This window comes from Mustela nivalis (genome assembly GCF_964662115.1).
Source record: "Mustela nivalis genome assembly, chromosome: 20".
Taxonomy (NCBI): Eukaryota; Metazoa; Chordata; class Mammalia; order Carnivora; family Mustelidae; genus Mustela; species Mustela nivalis.
The window spans coordinates 14,533,787-14,550,909 of NC_139039.1; positions in this window are offsets into that span (position 1 = coordinate 14,533,787).

Genomic DNA, 17,123 nt, shown 5'->3' on the forward strand with positions numbered 1-17,123 from the left:
AAAGAAACAATCAGATTAAAAGATGAACAAAAGAGAAATCAAAATACATTTTTCCAAAGAAGACATGCAGATGGTCAAAAGACACATGAAAAAATGTTCAATATCACTAATCATCAAGGAAATGAAATTCAATAAGATACCACTTCATACCAATCAGAATTGTTCTTACCAAAAAGATAAGAAATAACAAGTGTTGGCAAGAATGTGGAGGAAAGAGAACACTTGTGCACTGTTGGTGGGAATATAAATTGATGCAGCCACTATGGAAAACAGTATAGAGGTTTCTCAAAAAATTAAAAATAGGAATACAATCCAATAATCCCACTTCTGAGTATTTATCTCCAAAAGAAATGAAAACAGTAATTCAAAAAGATATATGCACACTATGTTTATTCCAGTTTTATTCACAATAGCTAAGATATGGAAGCAACAAAATGTCCTCTGATAGATGAATGGATAAAGAAGATGTTGTATAGATGTATAATGAAATATTACTCACCCAAAAAATGAATGAAATCCTGCCATTTCTGACAACATGAATGGACCCTAAGGTATTATGCTAAGCAAAACCAGTCAGACAGAGAATGACGAATACCATATGATTTCACTTATAAGTGGAATCTAAACACAAACAAACAAACCAACAAACCAACTAACAAGAAAAATAGAAACAGACTCATAAATACAAAAAACAAACCAATAGTTGACAAGGGTCAGGGGAGGATGGGCAAAATAGGTGAAGTGTATTAAGAAGTACAAATTTCCAGTTATAAAATAAGTAAATCATGAGGATGAAAAGTATAGCATAGTCAATGTTGCATACTATCTAGTCAGTAATACTGCAATAATTTTCTATGGTGTCACATAGTAACTACACTTATGGTGAGCATTTCATAATGTACATAATTGTTGAAGCACTACATTGTATACCTGAAATCAATATAATTGTATATCAACTATACTTCAATCTAAAAAACTAAATAAATGAAGTGATGTTCCATATTCATGAATAGAAAGACTCAATATTGTCAAGATATTGATTGTTTCCAATTTGCTTTATGAATTCAGTGCAATCCCAATCAATATCCCAGAAATTTACTTTGTTAATACGGACAAGTTGATTCTAAATTGTGTATGGAAAGGCAAAAGACACAGATTAGCCAATACAATATTGAAAGATAAAAAGTTGGAGTACCCATGCTACCTGACTTGAAAACTCACTATAAAGCTTCAATACAACTTAACACCATATAAAGACAAATCAATCAAGACAGTGTTGTACTGGTGAAATAACAGGCAAATACATCAATGCAACAGAATAGAGAGCCCAGAAGTAGACCCAAATAAATAGTCAACTTATCTTTGACAAAGGAGCAAAGACAATACAATGGAGAAAAGGTCATCTTTTCAACCAATAGCACTGAAATGACTGAACATATACATGCAAATAAATGAATCTAGCCACAGACTTTATACCCCTCACAAAATTAATCCCAAATGGATTATAAACCTAAATGTAAAACACAGAACTGTAAAACTCCTAGAAGATAACATAGAAAAAAATCTTCTATGGGCTTGATGATGGTTTTTATTTATTTTCTTAAGATTTTATTTGTTTATTTATCTATTTATTTGAGAGAGAGACAAAGATAGTGAGAGGGAGCACAAGTGGGAAAGAGAGGGGGAAGTAGGCTTACCACTGAGCAGGAAGTCTGATGGCGGCTTGGTCCCAGGACCCTGGGATCATGATCGGAGCCTAAGACAGCTGCTTAACCAACTCAGCCACTCAGGTGCCCCGGATGATGACTTTTTAGTGTAACGCCAAAATTGCCATCCATGAAAAAAATAACTGCTAAGTTGTACTTCATTAAAATTTAAAAATTCTGCTCTGCAAAAGACATAGTCAAGAGAATGAGAAGATAAGCCCCAGACTTAGAGAAGTATTTGCAAAGACATCTGACGAAAGACTGTTTTCCAAAATATACACAAAACTCATAAAATTCAACAATGTGAAAATGAACAACCTAATTTTAAAAAGAAGCCAATGATCTGCAGGGAAAACTCACCAAAGAAGATATGCAACATATTTCTCCACTTCATTGCACCAATCAAAATTATGTATGTATTTGTTGGTTAGGAACTGAATTTTGCATATCCCTAAACTCCCAGTACCTGGTCCAGTCCAATAGCATATCCAAGAAAGACCAATTGAATGAATAAATAATTAAATGAGTAGATGAACATAGCAGAAATAAATATGGATAGTTAGTTTCACTTGTAAATAGAGGAAAAGTTGAAGAAAGCCAAGGAGAGGGAGAAGAGAAAGGTAAATGGAAAAGGAAAGGATATGTAAACAAAAAAGGAAGAAATGCACATAAAATCAAACTCAGAACTTTTTGTTTCAAGTTAGTTTATCTCGGGGTTTAAGAAGTTCTTATGGAGGTACAATTCAATTAATTATTCAAAAAAGTAACCTGAGTGGCTGAAGTTTGGCATTCATGGTTGATTCATTTTGTCTCAGGAGTTTGATTTAAAGGTATTTGTAGAGTCATGTAAATGAACACACATCCATATTCACACCCACCTAGTGAGCACTGATCACGGGAAAAATATATATATAAAGATGACTCAACTTCGGGGATCCTAGGTGGCTCAGTGGGTTAAGCCTCTGCCTTCGGCTCAGGTCATGATCTCAGGGTCTTGGGATCGAGCCCCACATCGGGCTCCCTACTAGGCAGGGAGCCTGCTTCCTCCTCTCTCTCTGCCTGCCTCTCTGCCTACTTGTGATCTCTGTCGGTTAAATAAATAAATAAAATCTTAAAAAAAAAAAAAAAAGATGACTTAACTTCTATTTCTCATCCCAGATATTTACACAGTTTAAGAAAATGCCCATTAAACTCGTGGCTTCTTAATATATCTAGGGCATTTTATCACAAAAAAGTCAAGATTAGAGCCATCTGAATTAAATAAGTTCTCTCCCATTAGAGGAATTGAACTTTTGGAAGGAAGCTAATTGGTAGGTTCTACAATCACTCATCTCTAAAACTGCAAGGCACTTTTCTTTATTATGTGATATTGAAATGACATACCCTTGAGAAATTAGTTAACTTTTTAATATCATCAAAGCCAGGCAGTACATTATTTTATTTTTAAATCAATATCCTGGCTCACTCGACAGAACTCTGAGCAGACTTATTGATGGATTAGCAGTCTGGGATCCTGGCACAGGAATTCTAGAGGAGACCTGCCACAGTGCAGAGCAGGATTAATCAGGCAGGCTATGATAATCTGATCATGTCATTTTTGAAGGGCAGAGTTCATCTCATTGATTAGAAAATTACAGTGGGAACCCAGGGCATTTCTGGGAATTGATGGTCATGAGGGAAAACTAAGGACTTCAGATTTTGTTTACTCTTATTATGCCTAGTGCTTAATCAGGAACCAGCTGCTCATTGATACCCTGGATCTCCATTTTGTTGATCTCGCTCTAGTGTGGACCTCCCTTCCCCCATCCTTCTCCAATCCTGCCACCATCACTACCGCAGCCATAATCTTGCCATTTGAAGTTAATCTGGAGGAAAGTAGGTGCGAGGAGGGTGACCAACAGACACCTGGGATGGAGCCTACGGGAGGAGGACTTTGAAAAAAAATGCAAAAAGCCTTTCCATCCTCAGAAGACTATACACTAACATAGTTAAATCATATTTAATACTGTTGGTTGATAAAACAGATGCTAAAATCTGGTGACGTCCATGTGAATGTCTCAGCACTCATGAAAAAGACAAAATTGGACCAATACACTTCAGCTCAATAGTGGGAAGTATCCTTTCTGCAGGCAGAGCCAAGTCCTGCTAATAAGAGAAATAGTCTTTCCTTTTCTTTCTCTCTTTCTTTTTATTTTTTTTTCCCCTTTCTCCTTTTTTTGGTCATCTGCTCTTCATGCTGTACACTGTATCATTCCATCCCCAGGACTTATTTATTCTATAATTGGAAGTTTATACTTTCGACCACCTTTACCCATTTCACCCATATTTCTTTATTTATAAAGGATTAGACCATGTTGTACATTTTAAAAATTGCCTTTTAAACAGTTATTAGTTGACTGTCTAGCGGTTCCATTGGTAGGAAAATTATCCTAGAACTGAACCATTGTTCACCTTTTCACCTTCCCTGGACTCCAGCCCATTCTCCTGCCTGAAAACAGGTGCAGAGCCAAACAGCAATGTCTTTTCTTATCAATTCATTAGGTAGTCCTCTTTCCCCTTTTCCTGGGACTGAAAGATTAAAACAGAGACGCATAGCATTTCTGGATCTCCAATTCTAACACTGGAAATTACAGGAAATTTTGCCTATGAGATTAAGCTACAGAGAGAAATCACCAGACTCATCGAAAAGAAGTAAACATGGGACACCTGGGTGGCTCAGTCAGTTGAGCTTCTGACTCTTGGTGTCAGCTCAGGTCATAGTCTCTAGGTGGTGGGATCAAGCCCAGGGAATCTATTTGGGGGTTTGATCCGTCTGCCTCTCCCCCAGTCACATGAATACTTTCTCTTTCTGTCTCTCTCTCTCTTTCTAACATAAATAAGTAAATCTTTAGAAAAGTAAAAATAAAAGAAATGCACTAGCATGAGGTATGGGAAGTACATGTCCCTTTATGATAAGATTTTCTTGCAAGAAACATATAGTAACCTTTGAAATATATTGTATTATCACTATAATTCAGAAGGATGTTGTATCGAAGAAATGGGGGAAATCCAAGGTCAGGGAAGAATGGAGAAGATTGTTAGTCTAATTTGATAAACTCAGAAGAAAGTGGAGATGAAAGAAAGAAAAGAATGTGCAGGACAGTATCACAAGGGTTCAGCCAAGTCTAGAAGCCCCTCAAGTCCGGATCCAAATCCTGGCTCTGCCTAAATCGGCAACCTACAGAATTATGTAGCCTTTTAAAGACTTTTTCCCCCATCTATAAAGTAGAATCAATAGTAATAGTATCTGAGTCATAGGATTGTTGTATGATTTAAATGAAAAAAATGTATGTAATGGGGGCACCTAGGAGGCTCCGTTGGTCAAGTGTCCAACTCTTAATCTCAGCTCAGGGCTTAATCCTGGGGTTATGAGTTTAAGTCCCATGAGAAAGAAAGAAAGAAAGAAAGAAAGAAAGAAAGAAAGAAAGAAAGAAAGAAAGAAAGAAAGAAAGAGGAGGGGGGGCACCTGGGTGGCTCAGTGGGTTAAGCCTCTGCCTTCAGCTCAGGTCATGATCCCAAGGTCCTGGGGTTGAGCCCCACATCAGGCTCTCTGCTCAGCAGGGAGCCTGCTTCCTTCTCTCTCTCTGCCTGCCTCTCTGCCTCCTTGTGATCTCTCTCTCTGTCAAATAAAATAAATAAAATCTTAAAAAAAAAAAAAAAAGAAAGAAAGAAAGGGAAAAAGAAAGAGAAATAAATAAATAATTTATATGCAATGCATGTGACTCAGGGCTTGGCACTTAGAAAACACCTAATAATATTACTGCGGATGTTGTTGCTGGTGCTGATGAAAATGATGTTGCTAATGGCAATAAAAGATTCAGAAACATGGACACACTTGTGGTGAGAATTGCGGAACGAGAGAATGAAGTAGACAGTCAGCAGCTATATGTCAGAAAGGATGTCTTGGCCACAAGCCATAGAAAACCCCACAAAAGTAGTATAAGCAATAAGGAAGTTGACTGATTCACAGAAAAGATATCCCAAGGTAGGGCAGCAAGATCCAAACCCTCTCCCTCTCTGTATTCCCCTGTCTCAGAGGCTGTCAGCTAACCCCCTCCCGTCAACCAGATGGCTTCAACAGCTCTAGGCCTCACATCCCCACATACCAACGTCTGCATCAAAAAAAGGTGGGATGGGGGCTTTCTCCTTGCAATCCACTTTTTGAAGCAAAGAAACCTTATCCAAAAACACTCCTAACCCAACAGACTTCCCCCATTGTCTCATTGGTCAGAACCAAGTTCCATGCTCATCCCTAAACAAGGATGACGGGACACTATGATCTCCATTAGGCCGTCTATCTGTCCTAGCAGTTAACGTAGCAGAGTTACAGGAAAGTAGACTTCTGGCAAGCTATGTTCTCTGACTTAAGTTGGGATGTCTATCAGCAACGTGTCCAGGTGCCCACTACAGGAAACACAACCATCACTGCCATAGGTTGTTACGGGAACTTACCTACCCAGAAGTCCCAAGCTTGTGCAACTTGTCAGCAATGCCATCAGGGACCCAGATTCTTTCTTTCTTCTCTGTCGTTCTTAGCATGTGGGAGTTCCTTGTTAGGCTTGTCTTTTGCTGTACCTCCAAACACCAGATCTGCATTTCAGATCTGCATTTCCTCACTGCATTGCAGTGAGGAACTTTCCTTCAGTGAGAAGGAAGGGAAAGGGGCAAAGAAGCAAAAGGGATTCTCCTGGTGAAGTCTGCCTTTTTGTTCCCGAAGCGACTCTGTCTCCAGGAACTTGGGACATCTTGCTATGCCGGAACTAGCTGTCAGGTAGACCAGAAATTGAGTCATTTTAGCTGGATACATTGCTGCCCTCAGCAAAACCCAAGTTCAGTTTCTAGAGAAAAATGGAAGAAAACATATTAGCAGATACTAGCAGCGCTGGTTATACTCATAAAATGAGAAATAAAGAAGATAGACATTTAAAACATCAAACACCCTGCAAATTTAAAATCAGTCTCCTTAGTAATCCTTGGATATAAGAGGAAATAAGAATTAAAATGCCACCCATACCAATTTTTATTATTATCATATAATAATATATGAAACTTTATATAATTTTTAAAAAGTATATAAAATAACCCCAAAGTGCTAGAGTTAAGATTTGGTGTTTTTTTTTTTTTTAAGATTTTATTTATTTATTTGACAAAGAGAGAGAGAGATCATAAGGCAGAGAGCCAGGCAGAGAGAGAGAGGGGGAAGCAGGCTGTCTGCGAAACAGAGAGCCTAATGTGCGGCTTGATCCCAAGACCCTGAGATCATGACCTGAGCTAAAGGCAGGTGCTCAACTGACTGAGCCAGTCAGGTGCCCCTGGGATTTCATTTTTATTATTACTTTTTTAATAAAAATAAAGAAATAAATTGAGGAAACTATTTTAAAAAGACCACAAAATTACCCAAGTAAGAGAAGGAAATAGAGATGAGTTATGGTAAAACAGAAATCAATTAATTACAAAATTAAAAAGAATTACAATTGATAAATAAATACCAAGTCTATTTTTTGAAAAGACCAATTAAAAAAAAAATAAGAGACATAAACCTCTAACCAAGAAAAAAAGGGAGAAAGTGAAAATATAATGCATTAGAAATTAAATACAGTCACGAATAAAGAGGAAATTTTCTTACTTGTAAGGCATGTATAATTTTTCAGTGATAAATGTGATGACTTTGATCAAACAATAATTTCTATAATAATAATTTCTATACAGATATAAATTACTATTTATAATTTCTATACAGATATAAATTACTACAATTGACTCAGAAATTAAGTTAAACTTTTTTTAAAACAATAAAAATGGTAAAAAATATATAACTAAAGAAAAACTCAACTTTTTAATGAAGCTGGGACAACCATATACTGAAACCTATTGAAGGAAAGATGAAAGGAAGGAAGGAAGAAAGGAAGAAAGGAAAGAAGGAGATAAGAAAGAGAAGGGAAAAAGGAAAGAAATAATGAATCACACTACGAACATAACACAAAGTAAGATATGAATATATTAATTATGGCTCTAATTTAAATAATTCATCACTACCAGAAAAATAAGAATTCTGAAATACTAGAAAAATCTGTATATAATCAATCATATTTACAAACCCAATGTGAAAAAGAAAGTATATAAATTATTTGGACAGATGTCAATAAAAGTGTCCAATAAATAAAATATCCATCCTGGAAAAAAATTAAAAGCTTATAAATAGAAGGAAATTTCCTGGAAATAGTAAAAATTATCAGAAATCACTATTAAATATAATCAATGATAAAACAAAATTATTATCAGAAGCAAGACAAGAATACTTGATTTTACCACAATTACTCAACATTGTTGTCGATGTTCTTTCAAAGCATTTAGAAAAACAGAAGAATTAAGAGATATTCATAACACACAAGAAGATAAATCATTTTTTTGGCACATGAAATGCTAATCTGAGCTATGATATGTTAATCTCTGGAAAGTCATAAAGACACAATGAAAAATTTATAAAACTAACAGTGCTCGCTCAAAAAATATTATTAGTCCTACCATAACAACTGGGAAAAGTTTCTATTCAGGACACCGAGGTGGTGGCTCAGTCAGTTGAGCGTCTGCCTTTGGCTCAGGTTATGATCCTAGGATTGAGCCCCGTCATGATCTGCTTCTCCCTTTCTCTCTGCCCCCTCACCATTTGTGCTCTCTCTCTCTCTCTTTCTCTGTTTCTCAAATAAATAAAATCTTTTTTTAAAAAAGTTTCTATTCATCATACACAAACAAGAACAACAAAAATTACCTAGGTATAAACTCAAGAGACATGATATATATAGAACCTAGACAAAGAAAACAGCAAAGTTTTCTTTTCTTTTTTTTTTTTTTAAGATTTATTTTATTTATTTATTTGACAGACAGAGATCACAAGTCCGCGAGAGACAGGCAGAGAGAGAGAGGAGGAAGCAGGCTCCCCACAGAGCAGAGAGCCTGATGTGGGGCTCGATCCCACGACCCTGGGATCATGACCCGAGCTGAAGGCAGAGGCTTAATCCACTGAGCCACCCAGGTGCCCCAAACAGCAAAGTTTTCTTGAGAGGCATAAAAGAAATTTAAGAAAATCAAGAAATAAGCTGTATTCCTTATATGCAAATTTTTATAATGTTGTAGTTCCCTTCCAAATTATGAAGTTAATCCAATAATAATCAAAAACAAAAAAAAATTTTTTTTGCAACTTAAAGTAATTCTAAACTCATTTAGATGAACAAACTTAGAGTAGCCAAGAAATTTTTGAAAATGGTAAGGAATGATTCCATAGTAGATATTAATTTATTAGAGTCGCAATATTTAATATAGCATAGCACTGGCACAGCAATTGATAGAACAATGGAACATAATAGACCAAAAGAGATCTAATTTCTAAGCATTCAGTAGGTAATACCATGAAAGCATTAGTTGTTCAGTAATTGGTCATGAGGCAACTGACCAAACATTAGAAAACTCTCTAATCTCACTCTCCTTACTCCAAAATAAATTCTAAATAGAATTTTATTTTTAAATATTTCTAAATGGAGCTTAATAAAATTTTATAATATATATGTCTTCATTTTGTTTATAAAAAATATATCATGGATACAATTAAGAGGTAAATGACTCCCCCTCAAAAAGGTAAAGGACAACCTGGGAAAAATTATTAAATAGGTACAACAGAGAAAAAGTTAAATACTTCACTGATTAAGATGTTTTTATGATTTTATAAGTTGCTTTTTTTTTTTTTTTTTTAAGAAAGAGAGCATGTGAATGGGACGGGGAGGGACAGAGGGAGAGAGAGAGATTCTTAGCAGGCTCCACACTCAGGGGACCCCAACTCAGGGCTCGATCTCACAACCCTGAGATCAGGACGTGAGCCAAAACCAAGAGATCACATGCTTAACGGACTGAGCCACCCAGGCACCCCTATAAGGTTTTTTTTTTAAGGCAAAAAAAAAATTTTTTTTTAGATTTTATTTATTTATTTGATAGAGAACACAGGTAGGCAGAGAGGCAGGCAGAGAGAGAGGACGAAGCAGGCGCCCCGCTGAGCAGAGCCCAATGCAGGGCTGGATCCTAGCTAGGATTCTGGGATCATGACCTGAGCGGAAGGCAGAGGCTTTAACCCATTGAGCCACCCAGGTGCCCCACAAAATTTTTATTGGATAAATAAAAAATACAAATTGCCAAAGAAAACCCATGAAGTAATGTTTGATCTTCATTAATAATAAAAGAAATTCAAAATATATACAGTGGTGAAACAACTTTTGTCCTATCAGTTAGGCAGAAATACAAAAAAAAAAAAAAAGAATAGTCCTGGAAAGGGTGAGAGAACGAGCAATTTCTGAAAGACAATAAGACAATTTAGTAATATGTATCAAAGCCCTAAAATGGGGGAGTTTTGACCCTACAAGTCTACATCCAGGAATTTATACCAAAGGATTTTCATTTTTTAGAAGTATTTTAAAAGATGTCCATTGAAGCATTGTTTATATCAGCAAAACTAGAAATATTCTAAGTATGGAAAAATAGGGGGTTAGTTACATAAAGCAGGTAAATCATACACTAGAACTCCATTAGCCATTAAAAATGATGGGTGCATGACAAAATGTCAAAACCTATAAATGAATGAGAAAGCAAACTCCTGATGGAAACTGTGGTTAACTCTGAGTGGCTGGACTGTAAGAATTCATTTTCCTCATTGTATTTCTATTGTTTTTGATGAACATATGCTATATTTGCAACTTCACTGCTAAGTTGAACATAAGGGAAGTTAGTGCCAAGTGCAAAAGGCCTTGCATTTCCAGCTAAGGTTCTTAGAGCAGAAAAAAATCCAGACAGGACATCTTCAAACGTCAAGGAGCTTACTTCTAGCTGATTCTCTTCCATTCCCCTCTCCATTGTTCAGGATGAGCTCACCAGCTCCCATATGAGGTCTAAAAAGGGAAGAAATCGGCTGAGGCTTGCATCCCCACCCTGGAAAACCTCTGGCCCCAACAAGTTGAGTGTGTGAGTGGAAAACATCGCACAGAGAAAGCCTGTCTAACAGTCCATTTTCTCAGGATGAGGTTGAGCGACCCAGGAACTCAGGGTGTTTTCATTTGCTAAGACTCCATGACCAAACACCACAGCCTGGCTGGCGTCAACAGCAGAAACGTATTTTCTCACCCTTCTAGAGGCTGGAAGTCTCAGACAGAGGTGTTGGTCATCAGGGTTGGCTTGCTGACCTCCTTCTCCGTGGGTCCCCACATGGTCTTCCCTCTCTGGGTGTCTCTTTGCCCAAATATCTGCTTCCCAGAAGGACACCGGTCATATTGGATCGGGCCCCCATAATGTCGTCCTTTAACTGAATTACCTCTTGAAAGACCCTACTTTCAAGTACAGTCACAGTCTGAGTTGCTGGGGGAAAGGAGGGGTTAGGACTCCAACATCCAAGTGTGGGGGGACACAACTCAGCCCACAACACAGGATCATCCTGAGATTTCGGTTATCCCAACTGGGAATGGGTGGCCTGAAGGTGGGTGTCGTCTAGGATGATAAGCAGTACAGTACTTACCGTAGGCTTCTGAGATGCTCTTTACAGAAGTGCTATCCCCTCTTCAAGACACTTGGGATCTAGGTTTGGAGATGAGACATCATCATCACATTTGTTAAATGAAAACTAAGCATTGTTCTCGTTCTATGAAGCCAGGGGTTGAATTCTCTACACTGGGGTGTTACGGTAGATGAGAAGAAAGTTTTAAAAGCTCCTTTCTGGACTGTGGGGAACCACAGTGGGGAACCAAAGAATCTTCAGTCCTTTCTGGACTGTGGGGAACCAAAGAATCTTCTGAATCTTCATCCAGGTCCACGGAAGATTTCCAGTTGGGAGCAGAGAAGTAAATCCTAGTATGTCCTGCACATAGAAACTGATGAACAGGCTTAATTCAAATTCCTGCTGCTCTATAAATGAATGAACAGAATCCAGCTTCTCTGTAGCTCATAAAAAATGGCCCGGAGTAAATGCCTCTCTCTTTCCTTCCAAATCTTGACACATTAGCCACGCAGCTGAAGCCAAAACGGAAGCAAATGATCAGACTTCACCGGCGCACCATATAACCTGAAATTACCGAAATTGACCAGTAGGTGGTGCTCTTGCACCAGCGAGGCCAAGAGTCCTCTCCCTCCCAGTGTGAAAATGATGAGCCACAGGAGCAAAAGAGAGAAAGAAACTGATGATTCTTGGTGGATGCTTGAACGGTAAGAAATTTAAGTGAGTCAATGAAAGTACTAAACTGCCCCTATTAGAACTTAAGACAAAGAGGCTCTTGGGCCTTATCAAGTCCCATAACTTCTCTAAGGCTTACTTGCATGTTTCAGCAATCCCCAGCTTAACTATCTCTATCCTTAATCAGCTACAAGGAGCCGTTGAGGAAATTAGAAGAAATTTATTTTCAGAAATGTTGAGACTGGGTCTTAATAGAAAGCCAGTTCATGAACCAGAATATCTCATCAACTTCCAAATGTTTTATTATTCCAGTTACTTTCTTAAAGGCTTCGGGGATGCCCATGCCATCGTATCCTTTGTTAAATGAAAATGTTAAATGAAAAATAACAATTACTTTAGTACATCAGGAAATCTACCTGGTGCCTTTAAATATCAAAATTACCTAACCACTGTCTCTGACCAAACTACAAGGCAACCTTCTGATTAGAATATACTTCCCTGTAGCCTTCCTCTACGTAAAGGGTGAGATAGCATTATTCCCACAGTGTACTAAGAACTGTGCTAAATCCTGTACTTGTAATTCTCCAACTAAGCTTGTTTCCTCTTCTATAAAATGGTGTTGATAAATGAGACTTATAGAGGATTGACTTGCTCAAGGTCATGGTGAAAGCTGGCAAATCCATGCTAATTCCAGAGTTCATTTCTCAGCAAGTCCTTCTGTGACCCACTTTGCAACACTCCCCACCACCTTCTCTGCTTTGTCCTTCTAATGCTTATCACCATGCAACATTTTCCTTCTTCTGTTTTGTCATTGTTGTGTCCCTAGCACCTGGGACAGTGTCAGGCACACAGTAGGTACTCCATAGAATTTGTTGAATATTTACTTCCATCTCTGTCAACTTGGAAAAAGAGAGTCTGAATCTACCTTTGAAAGAAGGATCCACTTTAGGGTGGGGACACCCCGAATTTCTGAGGGAGAACAATGAGGGGCACACACTGGACCATGGTGATTTCACAAGTAGTGACCAAGTAATGTCTAAGGAGATAGGTCGCCTCCTTGGGACACCCAACCACAGAGTTTGTCTTTTCCCTTAGAAATTTCTACAGCTACAACTAGGTGAACCGCAGTCAAGTGTGCCAGGCATTGTTCAATGATCTACATGCACTGAGTTTAATCTCAGCTACTTCTCTTAGTGTTACAAAATGTCTAAATGAGCTGGAAGTATCAAAGCAATTTATGCAAAGTCACACAGCTAGTAAGTGGCAGCACTATGGACTTTAGTGAACTACTAACGTCCAGAGGAAGTTATAAAGGGAAATTGGGCTATTGGTGCTCATGGACACACCCCACTCTATCGGCCCGTGGCTCTTTTCTGCACCACAAAGAGCTCCTGTGCAGACGTGTGAACACTCAGCCTGGACATCCAAGCCTTGTCCAGAGTCCCTACAAATAGCCATTTTTTGCCCATTCTTCAGGCCAGGAAGGAGCATACCACAGAGTGAACCAAGGCCAGAGGCCCCTGCGGGCTCAGGAATGTTCAGGCCAAACACTCTGGGATCCAATGTACTGGGAATATAGTTTAGAAAAGAGGAGAAGGTATGGGCTCCTCCAGATAAGCATGACCCCTGATCCCAAGGATTCCTCACCTGCACAGACAGGCAAGGGATGTCTTCTCATGAAGACTCAGCTGCCAAGGAGTCTAGCAGGAGGCAGGTCATCAGAAAGCTGTCAAAGCAACAGGATAAGCCCCTGACCCCTCAATCTCACAGAGTTCTCCCACTTGGGGAATGAAAAGAATTTGGTCTCCTTGCTTAGTTTCTCCTGAGTTCTTTGGGAGTCCAAAAGATCTGACACATCCCAGAAAACCCAAACCAACCTTCCCTCTGAGGTCCAGGCATCTCCCTGGGATCCTCCACAATCCTATCTTTGTCCTAGCTTTCCCTGACCCAGGTATCGGTCACCAGCCAGGGCTCTAAGACCTTGCTCACCTGCTGGTCCTAGCCAGCAAGAGCGGCAGATGGAAGTTAAACTGGGACAGGGTGGAAGCAAACATACTGGTCTGCCTTCACCCGGGATGCCTTCCTACTTTAGTTTCATATATATATACATATATATATATATATATTTTTTTTTTCCTGCATACTGGTCATTAACAATGATTATTACACCAAAAAGCCATTTTTATTACACTTATGTGCATGTTAATGTTTTGATAAAAGTGCTATTTTTCTCATTTCCTGTGGAGGTTTGGCATAATCTTACAAAATCTGTAAAATAAAGAAAAATGTAGAACTTAAATTTAATTGTGACTAGGAAGCCTCAGCTGAGAAGGTCACTTCCCCTACTGAGGTGCAGAACAGCATTGGTGGCACACACTCTCACCTTCCCCCTTACTCTCTTGGGAACGAAGGGAGCACGGCGACTTCCTTCTTTTAAGTCAGCCCCAGACTGTCCAAGCGCCTTCCGAGATAGCCTTCCCTACGTTCTGCGGCAACGGTGCAAGTAGGGGCCTCTTTCCCAGTTTCATTCCCCGCCCTGCAACTCTACTGCTGAAACAGGAGAGCCCCGTGTGTGATGAGGCTCCCACGGAAGGCAGAAGCAGGAGAGCCGGTGGAGAGCGCTTTCTGGAACTTAGCAGAGATTATTACATCCCAAAGCTGACTGATAAGAAATCTAACTAGAGACCATCTTTCTACATAATCCTAAGCTCCCCCAGAGACTTGAAGAAAAACCTACAGTTGACCTCATTTCTAAATTTCAGACCCTCAAGCCCCCACCAGACTGGTGTCTCATATTGAGTGGCAACATTGGAAACGGAGTCAAGGGTGACCTTGACATTCAGAGCACAGGGCCTCAACTGTGGGTCTGCCAAGAAGAAACAAGGAAAACAAAAAGGGGAGTAGGAGGGGGTGAGCGAGGTTGGGGTCTCCCCTTCCCGTCCTCACCAGGAGCAACTTCCTGCCTCTAAACAGTGTTAAGAGCTCACAGTGGCCGCAGCAGCATCCCTTTGTCTGCTCAGTTCCCAATCTCCTGTTCTGAAGAAAGACGGCATCTTCCAGGCACTGCTCTCCGCAAGAGGCCTGTTACTGCTCACGAGGTTTCCCAGGGGTGACCCCACTTGAGTCCATGCTGGACTGTTTCAGTAGAGTATCACCGTTCTCGGTGATCTGTGAACAACCAGTTTCGCTGACAGGTCCACAACCAATTTTGCTTTAAAGAGAAACTGGGTATGAATGTGTATTTACAAGATTCCCCCGTCTTTTAACATCAGTGGCCATTCAACATTTTGCTCCCATGTTATCTGTAACGGCGGTCTCTGAAGACCTATATATTGTCGAGTAGTTTGGTGAAGCTCTAACAGTTTTCTGTATGTATTTTTCTTTGCAGATGAGGAGGAAATTTTTTTTTTTTTTTAACCAAAATGCAACTGAAACCGTAAGGATGGTACTCTGAAGAGTCTGTAATCTCCGATGTGATCTTAGGGATGGGAGTTCAGTTTTAATTTTAAAAGCAATATTTAAAACAGAGATTATAAAAATGGAAACATCTGGCCCTTCCACTCCCCCGAAATAATAAATGTTAATCATTAGGAGCGTCTCAGCCCACAACTTCTTTACGCTCCTACGACCACATAATGGGCGGACAGGCTGGGGTAGAAGCATAAACTTCTACTTTTTCTAATTGCCACGGAGTGTCAAATCTCCTTCCTTGACATAGCGGCTCACTTTCTATTTCAGCCAAATTCGGGGGTTTTGCATCCCTTTGGGGATGTTGGAATGCTCTCAGTTCAGTTTTCCATCCTCAGTCACACATACGAGTCACTGTTCTCCTTCCTTTCACCCCGACCCCAGCTCATGCTAGACGGATGGCCGCAGCGGTCTCCCCTAAATCACCTCCCTCCTCTGCATCCTTACCCTTTGGAGTTGGGGGAGGGAGGAAGTGGAGGAAAAACACAATCCCATAACTGACTAGCAGAATTGCTCATTCCTTTTCAATTCTGATTGCTTCTCTAATTGACTGGCAGTTGTTCAGCACGTTGGCAGATACCCAAATGCCAGCTCTCTCCCGGGGTGCATTAGTTGGTAGTTTGTTGCCCTCCACAGGCTGTGTTCTCTTGCAAACTAAGTTCTCCCTCTCACCCAATACTGATCTTTCATGGAGGAGAGAATGGAGAAGTAGTACCAGGGCCAGTTTTCCTTGGTTACGTGTTCACATCTTGTGATCTTCTTTTCCCCGCTTTTATATTCTGTCTACACCAAGGTAAGCAAATACACGTAGGCAAATACAGGATTCTAACTCTTCATGTTCTGCGGAAGGGTAACTGCCCAGGGTGTGGTACACAGCAAATGCGTAATAAATGATTAGCTTAATGATTCATGGTCTCTTTTTTTCTTCCACATTGGTCATTTTTTCAATATCTTAAGAGTATGTGATGTATCTTCTTTAAAATGTTTTGTTTGCTGCAAGAAAATACTTTTGTGATATGCTTTTTTGTTAATTCTTCACAGCATAACTCTTCCCCTCTCTTAAGCATGGGATCCATGTTGTGTTTCCTTCTTCTATTTGTTCCTTCTTTATAAGGCCAGTCTATTGTCTTGCAGCCTATGAATGCAAACGTTTACTGAATGAAGAAGTATTGAATAAATGAGTACACACTTCTCATTAATCCTTTTAAATCGAGTTAGAAAATGAAGCTGGATGTAAAGCAGAAGTTTCATAAATTTTCTGAAAAATAATGAAAGCTCTGGGTTTAATGGATACTAATATTAATATGAATCTTAGTAGTAATAGTAAGCATAATGTTAGATCTTTTTTCTTTCTCTCACAAATGAAATTTGTTGGTGATAGAATTCTATGCAATAACATGTTTTTTAATCTTTATTAGATATTCCAATAATGTTTCAAACTTGGTAGGATTTCAGCTTTAAAAGAACAAGCATATGCTAATTTTTCAATGATACATATTTAAATGGAACCACAAGAATAATCTGTTATTCTAAAAGCTAAATTTTCCTGAGCATTTCAGATGCTTACACTATCAAATATAGACCTCTTATTCCTTAACCCTAAAATACTACCACCAAAGGTTTAATTTACTTCATATTCTACTTGTTTATAATTTCCTCCAACGTTTAAACACATTTACCTAAGGATGTCTGTATGTTACCCCAAATGA